Genomic DNA, 10,000 nt, shown 5'->3' on the forward strand with positions numbered 1-10,000 from the left:
ACACTTCCGGAGTAGCTAGGAAGTCGAGACTGGAAAACTAGACACTAGGATAGTCACTATCCTGTTGAGCACCGGAGTACCCAAGTTACCTAGCCCACAGGCTGCGGGTGCATAGGGGTGAAGTTGCGTCGGGTTTCGTCGTCGACTCCTATGGATGCCTGAAGAAAGATGCTGACAGGCAGTCAGTGAAGAGTGTCCTGTGGATCCCAAGGCTGGGATCAAGAAGAGAGGAGACCTGCAAGCAGAAGGGACAGCCAGTGACCACGTGGAACCAGGAAGGAACCAGGCGATGTCGTGAAGATTGCAGGTGAAGGTGAAGCTTGTCGCTGCAGCCACAAGGACCAGGGAACGTCGAGGACGACCAGGACCAGGAGGCGAGCTGTCCCACGAAGGCTCTTGCTGTCGGCGGCGTCGAAGTTGGACTAGGACTCACCAAGCCTTGGCAAGCGGAACCCACGCAGAACGGAGGACTTGCTTCTGGTGCAGACCAGGAAGGTCTGGGGTGCTTCTCTTTTTCAAAGAAGCAGGAGCCAGTCTGGAGGAGCCAAACCAGCGATGAAGATTTCAGGGTGCGTCGTCACAAAGGCCACTAGCCAGCGGGCATGCAACCGGACAGACGCGGCAAGCAGGAAAATGCAGAAGGGCCCCACGCAGGACTCGTGGAGTGTGGGGGGCTGGTCTTCGGTGCAGATGGTGCTTGGGGTTGGGGCTTCTCAATCCCCGGTGCACAACTTCGAGGGTGCCTCAGAAGCTGCGCTTGAAGATACTAGCCACTTTTCCCAGTTAGCCGGTCCCACGTCTCTCGTCGCCTCCACGGATCTCATCTCTGCTGTGGATGTGGATCAGGGTCGGAGAAGTCTGGAAGTCAAGGCTCTGGTCAGGCTCTGTAGTCGGTCCCTCGTAGAACTTTAGCAAAGCAAAGGGTAGTCTCTTGATGGTGCCTGTTTGCACAGGGTAGCCACTCCTTGGCCACAAGGGAGATTCTTCAGTCTTCTTCTTTCGTCGAATGTCGAAGGTCCAGAGTTTCTGTTCAAGTTTGCAGGTTCAGGATAATCTAAAGTCTTGAGGCCCAACTCCCACTCTTATACTAATCTGGGGGGCTGGGTTACCTGCTAGGTCACGCCTTATGGGTGGGACCTGGGAGGGGGGTGGTTACACCCCCTTCCCTTTGTCCAGTTTCGCGCCAGGACTGGGGCTGGTGTGCCTCAGCACCGGTTTGAACTGGACTATGCATGGGACACATTGTGTGCCCCAGGCATGTCTCATTCCTTTCAGCCCTCCCTGCCCCAATACACTAAAGTCTGTCTGGGGAGGTGCTAGCACCTCCCCAAGCAGGAAACCTATTGTCCAAGCCTCTCTTGCCAGGATCACTCCCAGCAGCAGGAGGTCAGACTAGTGTCTGTGGCAGCAGCATCCATTTTGTGATGCTGAGGCTTTGGTTAGAGTTACACAGCAAAGTAGGATTTTAACATGTCTCTCCTTCTAGAAGGGAGGAATAATATCCTCATCACCAGAAATGGTATGGGGGTATTATTCCAAAGTGTTAGACACCTTACACGACATGTTTTGATAAAGCCAAACCATAGTTACCATAACCGTTTAAGATTATAAGGCACTTTAAGAGTATATGGTAGGCTATATCATAGAACAGCTATAAGGACATGGTTCCGAAAGCTGCAGACAGGCTCAGCTCATGCTAGAGCACCATCTCACATGTTACCAAGCACTCTGCCTCCAGGATTGTTAAGGCCTGCCATAGGAGTGACTGATAGGTACTCATGTGTCTATATATAAGGGTTGATATAGGCATACTATATCAAAGCAAGGGGTGATTACACGACCTTGCCCCAGCTGAGTGATCAGCCAGTTGTGTCTGATTGGAAGGCCAGACCAGGGGTGGCATAATACATGCTGCAGCCCCTGGGAGGCCTAGGGTACACCTATGCCCTGGGTACCTAGGGTACACTGTACAGGGTCCAATAAGGTGATCCTTACCAATTGGGAATGTACCTAGGGTACATGGAGTCCAGTTTAAAGAGAGAGCAGACAGCCTGAGACCCTGAATGGCAGGATCTCAGGCCAACTAAGTCGAAAAACCAGCTAGACACTAGGCAAAAAGTTGGGGGGAACCATAGTCAGATATCCACCTTCCTACAGTCAACACCCGCCTCGGGCCTTCGCGATGCTTTGTTTTAATTAAACAGTCGGATTTCCCTGGTCCGCACCAGTTCTAAGTCAGCTGCAAGGCGCCGGCCGAGGCAGAACGCCGGCCCCGCACCCCTGGGGAGGGGGCACGGGGAGAGGCGACCACCGCAGCTGGGGCGATCCACAAGAAGGGCCCGGCACGCGTCCAGAGTCGCCGCCGCCCTGGAGGGAGGCGCCTCGTCCAGCCGTGACACGCGCCCAGCCCCGCTTTGCGCCCCAGCCCGACCGACCCACCCCTTAGAGCCAATCCTTATCCCGAAGTTACGGATCTGACTTGCCAACTTCCCTTACCTACATTGTTCCAACATGCCAGAGGCTGTTCACCTTGGAGACCTGCTGCGGATATGGGTACGGCCCGGCGCGAGATTTACACCAGCTCCCCACGGATTTTCAAGGATGAGTGAGAGCTCACCGGACGCCGCTGGAACCGAGACGCTTTCTAAGGCTCGGGCCCCTCTCTCGGGGCGAACCCATTCCAGGGCGCCCTACCCTTCACAAAGAAAAGAGAATCCTCCCCGGGGCTCCCGCCGGCTTCTCCGGGATCGTTTGTGTTACCGCACTGGACGCCGCGAGGGCGCCCGTCTCCGCCACTCCGGGTTCGGGGATCTGAACCCGACTCCCTTTCGATCGGCCGAGGGCAACGGAGGCCATCGCCCGTCCCTTTCGAACGGCGCTCGCCCATCTCTTAGGATCGACTGACCCATGTTCAACTGCTGTTCAAATGGAACCCTTCTCCACTTCGGGCTTAAAAGATCTCGTTTGAATATTTGCTACTATCACCAAGATCTGCACCTGCGGCGGCTCCACCCGGGCCCTCGCCCCGGGCTTCCGTGCGCAACGCAGCGGCCCTCCTACTCATCGCAGCTTAGCCCCCGCGGCTCTCAGCACCGTCGACGGCCGGGTATGGCCCGACGCTCCAGCGCCATCCATTTTCAGGGCTAGTTGATTCGACAGGTGAGTTGATACACACTCCCTAGCAGATTCCGATTTCCATGGCCACCGTCCTGCTGTCTATATCAACCAACACCTTTTCTGGGGTCTGATGAGCGTCGGCATCGGGCGCCTTAACCCGGCGTTCGGTTCATCCCGCAGCGCCAGTTCTGCTTACCAAAAGTGGCCCACTAGGCACTCGCATTCCATGCCCGGCTCCACGCCAGCGAGCCGGGCTTCTTAACCATTTAAAGTTTGAGAATAGGTTGAGATTGTTTCGGCCCCAAGACCTCTAATCATTCGCTTTACCAGATAAAACTGGGCGCTCCGAGCGGCAGCTATCCTGAGGAAAAATTCAGAGGGAACCAGCTACTAGATGGTTCGATTAGTCTTTCGCCCCTATACCCAGGTCGGATGACCGATTTGCACGTCAGGACCGCTATGGACCTCCACCAGAGTTTCCTCTGGCTTCGCCCTGCCCAGGCATCGTTCACCATCTTTCGGGTCCTATCACGCACGTTCATGCTCCACCTCCCCGACAGAGCAGTCGAGACGGGCCGGTGGTGCGCCTGCCACTGGAAGCGCGGCGGGATCCCACCTCAGCCGGCGCGCGCCAGCCCTCACGTTCATTGCGCCACAGGGTTTTGCACGGCTCTCCGACTCGCGCACGTGTTAGACTCCTTGGTCCGTGTTTCAAAACGGGTCGGGTGGGTAATCAACATCGACGCAGAACCCTTGCCCCCGGAGTGGGCCTCCCCACCCGGCGGCGCGACGCGGTCGGGGCGCACTGAGAACAGTCCGCCCCAGTCGACAGTCGTGCCGGGAGCAGGGGGCCCCGTCCTCCCTTCAACCTCCCCGGCGCGCCCCGAGGGGCGGCCGGGAACGGGTGCCCGGGGGAGGGCGCGGAGGTGGTCGAATCTCCCTCAGCCCCGCGGACACGGCGAAGCTGCTGCCAGGAGGGCTGTAACACCCTCCGCCAGAAGCAAAGGGCCACCTGCCACCCCGAAGCCTTCCCAGCCGACCCGGAGCCGGTCACGGCACACCGCCGCAGAGGAAATGCACCCTGCAGGGGCCGGGTAGGGCCCGGGTGCCGGTCCTGCGGAGGGGATCAGGAACTACCGGGCCACCGACCTTCCCGCCGTGTTGAATCCTCCGGGCGGACTGCACGGACCCCACCCGTTTACCTCTCGACGGTTTCACGCCCTCTTGAACATCTCTCTTCAAAGTTCTTTTCAACTTTCCCTTACGGTACTTGTTGGCTATCGGTCTCGCGCCCGTATTTAGCCTTAGATGGAGTTTACCACCCGCTTTGGGCTGCATTCCCAAGCAACCCGACTCCGAGAAGACCCGATCCCGGTGCACCGGGGGCCGCTACCGGCCTAACACCGTCCGCGGGGTGAGCCTCGATCAGAAGGACTTGGGCCCCCTGAGCGACGCCGGGGAGTCGGTCTTCTGTATGCCACATTTCCCGCGCCCGCCGCGGGCGGGGATTCGCCGTTGGGCTCCTCCCTCTTCAATCGCCGTTACTGGGGGAATCCTGGTTAGTTTCTTTTCCTCCGCTTAGTAATCTGCTTAAATTCAGCAGGTCGCCACGTCTGATCTGAGGTCATAGTCGGAAAGAAAACGCCGGAGCGTTCGGGGGGGAGCCGGGGAAGGCCAGGCACCCCCTGCCGGAGCAGGGGATTGGCCTGGCGTAACCGGCAGCGCGCGCCCTCTTTCCCTGGATCGCGTCAGCCGAGGCTGGCCAAGTAGTCCATCCCTAAACGGACCGAGAGTGCCCAATCGATCAGAATACGGCCGGGCATCCCCTCTGCAGGCCACCCTGCACAGGGGGGATGGCGGCTTCAGATCCCTGCCTGCTCCCAGGGTGAGCAGGCTCAAAGGGAGGGCCCATCGACAGGGGCCGGGAGGAAGGCGCGCACCCGGGCCCCCGGGGGCCCCCAGCGGTCAGGCCCAGGCGCTGCCTTCCCCGTCTCGCAGTCGCCGGACCTCACGGAGGTCTGACCCAGCAAACCCGGAGAAAAAAGGACCATCGGGAAGGGGCTGAGAGGCAGGTGCGTTCCCAGGCACCTGGGGGCCCCGGGGGGGCGGGCTCGGGCGCTGCCTTCCCCGTCTCGCGATCGCCGGACCTCACGGAGGTCTGACCCAGCAAACCCAGCGAAAAAAGGACCATCGGGAAGGGGCTGAGAGGCAGGAGCATACCCGGGCCCCTGGGGGCCCCGGTGGGTGGGCCCCGGGTCTGCCTTCCCCCGTCTCGGGATCGCCGGACCTCCCGGAGGTCTGACCCAGCAAACCTGGTGAAGATAGGACCATCAGGAAGGGGCTGAGAGGCAGGAGCGTACCCGGGCCCCTGGGGGCCCTGGAGGGTGGGCCCCGGGTCTGCCCTCCCCCGTCTCGGGATCGCCGGACGTCACGGAGCTCTGACCCAGCAAACTCAGAGAAAAAGGACCATCGGGAAGGGGGCTGAGAGGCAGGTGTGCGTACCCGGGCCCCTGGGGGCCCCGCTTCGGGCGGGCCCGTGTGCTGCCTTCCCCTGATTCAGAATCGCCAAACCACTCGGAGGTCTGACTGACCCTCTCCCTAGTAATCCGAAGGAAAATGACCCCCCTTTCTTGTAATCCGTGCGCACGAGGTGACAGAGGGGACCCAAGGCGCGAATGTACACGACCTCCTGGAGCCCTCGCTGGGATCCGGGAGGCAAATGGACCCTCATCAAGACTTCCAGGCGAGCCCGGCCATCTGGTCGCCCCATAGGAAAGCATTGCGCGCGACCAGATGGCCGAAGGGAAGATTGCCAAGTGGGACGTGCGCGACCAGATGGCCGAGGGGACAGGCGCGGGAAAGTTACCACCAGATGGCAGGGCTCGGAAGGGAAGGTATCTGGTCGCTCTGTGCCCCAACGAACGAGTGAGCGAGGGCCGGGTCATGGGGGGCCGGAGGCCCAGGGCCCCCAGCTGGGCCCCAGCCATGGAGGCTGCGTGGGGGACCCGACGGGCCCTCCGACCCGGGGCCTGCACGGGACCGACAGACCCCAGTCCCGGGCACTTGGCAGAGCGGCAGGCCGGGGCTCCCAGGCTCGGAGGCGCAGGGGAAGCCTCCCCAGGCCCTCCGGACCCCGCCCCCGGCACCCTGCCACGCGGCAGGACCCAGGACCGAGCCCGGGGTGGGGAGGCCGCCCTTCCCGGGGCCCCCAGGGGCCCGGCCTTAGCTCCTGAACCCAGACGAGCGAAGGGAGGCTCCCCGGCCACAACGGAGCCCCGTCCCGGGCCTTTGACAGTGCTGCAGGCCGGGGGACGGGGCCTGGGGCCGGAGACCCCAACCCGGGGCCCGACGAGGCCCCTGGACCAAGCCGGGGCTCCCGGGCCCAGAGGTGCAGGGGGGCCTCCCCAGGCCCTCTGCACCCCGCCCCGGGCACCCTGCCAAGCGGCAGGACCCAGGAGGGAGCCCAGGGTGGGGAGGCCGCCCTCCCCTGGGCCCCCAGGGGCCCGGCCAAAGCTCCTGAACCCAGACGAGCGAAGGGAGGCTCCCCTGCCACAAAAGAAGCCCGTCCCGGGCCTTTGGCAGTGCCGCGTGGTGGGGGGACGGGGCCGGAGACCCCGACCAGGAGCCTGGCCCCTGGACCCAGCCGGGGCTCCCAGGACCGCAGGTGCAGAGGAAGCCTCCCCAGGCCCTCCAGACCCCGTCCCGGGCACCCTGCAACACGGCAGGTCCCGGGACAGACCCGGGGCTGGGGCGGCATCCGGGCCCATCCAGCTGCCGGCTGAGGACCGAGAGGGGTCCCAGAGTATCCTGTCCCTAGTAATCCGGAGGAAGGCTACCCCCCTTTCTTGTAACCCGCGCGCTCCGGGTGACGGAGGAGACCCAAGGGGTGAACGCACCCGGCCTCCTGGAGCCCCAGCTGGGATCCGGGAGGCGAATGGACCCTCATCGGGACTTCCAGGCCAGGCCCGGCAATCTAGTCGCCCCATTGGAAAGCCTTGCGCGCGACCAGATGGCCGAGGGGAAAGGAGCGACCAGATGGCCGGCACCTGAAGACTCCCATCTGCCATAGCGGTAGGCTCCCGCCTGCCCACCCACCCACCCGCCAAGGGCTCGGGGGGACTCTGCTTCCCGGGGTGGGCTCGGGGGACCCCGGCTGGCCTCAGGCACGGGGAGGACCACCGGAGCTATCGGGCCCGGGGGCCCAGGCGCCCGGGGGAGAACTGCCCGGGACCCGTGGAGCCCGTCCCTGGGCACTTTGCCACGCCGTGGGCAGGTGGAGGGAAGCCCCGGAGGCCTGGGAGGATGTTGCCCGGGCATAGCCCATCTGGTCCCCGGCAAGGAACTGCCGGCCCCGGAGGGGTGTTCCGGCATACCCTGCCCCTACTAATACGGAGGAAGGCTACCGTCCTTTCTTGTAACCCGCACGCTCCGGGTTACGGAGGGGACCCTAGGCGCGGACGCGCCCGACCTCCTGGAGCACTGGCTGGGATCCGGGAGGTGAATGGACCCTCATCGGGACTTCCAGGCTGGCCCGGCCATCTGGTCGCCCCATTGGAAAGCATTGCGCGCGACCAGATGGCCGAGGGAAGAGGAGCGACCGGATGGCTGGCACCTGAAAGGACTCCCGTCTGCCCGAGCAATAGCGGTAGGGCTCCCACCTGCCCACCCACCCGCCAAGGGCTCGGGGGGACTCTGCTTCCTGGGGTGGGCTCGGGGGACCCCGGCTGGGCCTCAGGCACGGGCAGGACCACCGGAGCTCTCGGGGCCCGGGGTCCCGGGGGCCCAGGCGCCCGGGGGATGATTGCCCGGGACCCGTGGAGCCCGTCCCTGGGCACTTTGCCACGCCGCGGGCTGGTGGAGGGAAGCCCCGGAGGCCTGGGAGGATGTTGCCCAGGCGTAGCCCATCTGGTCCCCAGCAAGGCAAGGCTAACGTCCTTTCTTGTAACCCACGTGCTCCGGGTGACGGAGGGGACACTAGGCGCGGACGCGCCCGACCTCCTGGAGCCCTGGCTGGGAGCCAGGAGGTGAATGGACCCTCATCGGGACTTCCAGGCCGGCCTGGCCATCTGGTCACCCCATTGGAAAGCATTGCGCGCGACCAGATGGCCGAGGGGAGAGGTGCAACCAGATGGCCGGGACTGAAAGGACTCCCATCTGTCCAACCCCGAGCCTTCACGCTAGGGTTCCCGCCTGCCCACGCAGGGCTCCGTGGCTGCAGGGCTCTGGGGCTCCAGGGCTGCAGGGCTCCAGGGCTCCGGGGCTGCAGGGCTCCAGGGCTGCAGGGCTCCGGGGCTGCAGGGCTCCGGGGCTGCAGGGCTCCGGGGCTGCAGGGCTCCAGGGCTGCAGGGCTCCAGGGCTGCAGGGCTCCAGGGCTGCAGGGCTCCGGGGCTGCAGGGCTCCGGGGCTGCAGGGCTCCAGGCTGCAGGGCTCCAGGCTGCAGGGCTCCAGGGCTGCAGGGGTCCGGGGCTGCAGGGCTCAAGGGCTGCAGGGCTCCGGGGCTGCAGGGCTCCGGGGCTGCAGGGCTCCAGGCTGCAGGGCTCCGGGGCTGCAGGGCTCCGGGGCTGCAGGGCTCCGGGGCTGCAGGGCTCCGGGCCTGCAGGGCTCCGGGGCTGCAGGGCTCCAGGGCTGCAGGGCTCCGGGGCTGCAGGGTTCCAGGGCTTCAGGGCTGCAGGCCTCGGGGGGGGGGGCTCGTAGACCCCACGCTGGGCCTCAGGCATGGGAGGCCCGGCGGAGCTCCCGGGGCCCGGACGCCCGGGGGACCCATGGAGCCCGTCCCGGGCACTTTGCCTCGCCGCGGGCTGGAGGAGGGAGCTCCGGACGCCCCGGGGAAGTGTCGACCGGGCTTGGCCCATCTGGTCCCCGCCTGAGAACCGCAATCCCCAAGAGGGGTGTCCCGGCATACCCTGCCCCTACTAATCCGGAGGAAGGCTACCCACCTTTCTTGTAACCCTCGCACTCCGAGTGACGGAGGGGATCCTAGGGGCGGATGCGCCCAACCTCCTGGAGCCCTGACTGGGATCCGGCAGTCAAATGAGCCCTCATCGGCACTTCCAGGCTGGCCCGGCCATCTGGTCGCCCCATTGGAAAGCATTGCGTGCGACCAGATGGCCGAGGGAAAGGTGCGACCAGATGGCTGGGACCGAAAGGACTCCCAGCTGCCCACACCGAGCCATAGCGGTAGGGCTCCGGGGCTCTGCACCAGGGTCTCTTGTCTAGGGCAGATGGACACTTGGCAGGCCGCAGGACGTGGGATCCCAGGCCCTGACCAAAAATCAGGAGGCCCGGGGCCGGTCCCTGCTTCTCAACGCAGCCAGGCCGGGGAGGTCGGGGAGCCTGCCCAAGCATGAGGGACCCCAGTCCCGGGCACACGGTCCCTCAGGTTGTGCGCTCGTTTTCCACAATTTGTTTCAAAATTCCGCGAAGTAGCATTGCGAAAATTCCGCCCAGCCCTAGCTGCCAAAGTCCTACTTAAGCAAGGAAAAGACAAAGCCAGCCACACACCCACCTGGCCCAGTCCCTGCTTCTGATCTCAGCCAGGTCTGGGGAGCCTCCATTGGCCCGATGGACCCCGTCACGGGCACACGGACCCTTACCAGGCCACAGGACGGGTGCTCCCGCACCACATGGTCGTATAGGGGTGGGCAGAAAATTCCGCTCCGCCAGAGTAGCAGATAAAGCCAGCCACCCATGCTCACTGGCCCGGTCCCTGCTTCTGAAAGCAGCCAGGCCGGGGAGAGCCTCCCCGGGCCCCGGTGGACCCCTGCCTCCAGCACCCGGACCCTCGGCTGGCTTGCAGGATGGGGGGCTCCCACACCCGGGGGCCTGCTGGACGGAGCACGAGCCCCGGGCCCGATCCCAGCTTCAGAACCCTAGCCAGGCCGGG

At 64.4% G+C, this 10,000-nt stretch overlaps 1 pseudogene; it reads right to left on the reverse strand.

The window, feature by feature from the left end:
* The window catches only part of LOC146871668 (28S ribosomal RNA), a 7,416-nt pseudogene extending 2,672 nt beyond the window's left edge, over positions 1-4,744 (reverse strand).
* Between the last annotated feature and the right edge of the window lie 5,256 nt (positions 4,745-10,000).

This window comes from Triturus cristatus, chromosome 1_1, assembly GCF_964204655.1.
Source record: "Triturus cristatus chromosome 1_1, aTriCri1.1, whole genome shotgun sequence".
Lineage (NCBI taxonomy): Eukaryota > Metazoa > Chordata > Amphibia > Caudata > Salamandridae > Triturus > Triturus cristatus.